Raw genomic sequence first — 1,027 nt, 5'->3', positions numbered from 1 at the left:
TTTAAATAGGAGGTTGAATCACATCATCTCACACCCATTAGCGAGTCACCATTCTACCCTAAACCTCACCAGAACCAGCAAACCAGCCTCTGTAGAATCTGGCTGCTGCAGATAACTTCCAAACTGGATTCCAGCCCCCACCATATGTCAACTACTTCTTAAATTGTCTTTTTACTAGTAAAATGTTCTTTTTTAAATGTATAAATTCTGTATTTTACTAACAAAACTGTGCTGTTAAGTAAACTAGTATCTAACCCAAAAATAAAAACTAATGATCATTCTCAGATGAGGAGGCAGTTTTTGAAGGGAATCTCACTGTCCTCCCAGATTTGCAATAAAGTGCTACAGATATTGTAACCCTTCTGTCTTATTGGCAAATGACTATGGAAATAACCCCTTGCATTCATAACATGTATATTATGAATTTAAAATACTAAACAGTAAGAGAATTATATCATGCAACTTACCAAAGCTTTATAATTAATGTGCAGTTATTTTATAGCCCTTGTTTGAAAAAGAAACTGGAAAATCTTTTTAATTGTGATTTTAGTGAATGATTACAAAGTGGCTTTCATTTTTTTTATTCATTCATTCATACTCCTTTTAATCTTTACCCTCTAATTCAATTTGCAATGCACGTCCTATTCCAGTTTTTTAATTTCCATAGACAGTGTCTTATTGTCCATTCCTTTCAGACTGACTTTCTCTTCAGGGATTTTGTTGCAACATTTCCAAATATCTTTTATTAAATGGGAAGCAAATTTTCAAATATCATAAATTAAAAAAACAATATTGTGGAGAGGAAGTTAAATCAGTACTTGAAGAAAAAGTTATAGCAGTAAATATTTTCATTTGTAAAGAAAAAGTTCTTCAATAAATGACCTAATTTTCCATCGTAAGAAAATAGAAAGACCAAATTAAGCTTAAAGAATATAGGAAAAAGGATAAAACAACAAATAGAAATCTAATACAAAACTTAATTAGTAAAAATTTTATTTCTAGTAGATAAAAAGTTGTTGTTGTTGTT

This window comes from Elephantulus edwardii, unplaced genomic scaffold, assembly GCF_000299155.1.
Source record: "Elephantulus edwardii isolate Elephantulus edwardi_28Jun2011 unplaced genomic scaffold, EleEdw1.0 scaffold00105, whole genome shotgun sequence".
In the NCBI taxonomy this organism is placed as follows: Eukaryota; Metazoa; Chordata; class Mammalia; order Macroscelidea; family Macroscelididae; genus Elephantulus; species Elephantulus edwardii.
The sequence above is the reverse complement of the archived record's forward strand: the minus strand, read 5'-3'. Positions refer to the sequence as shown.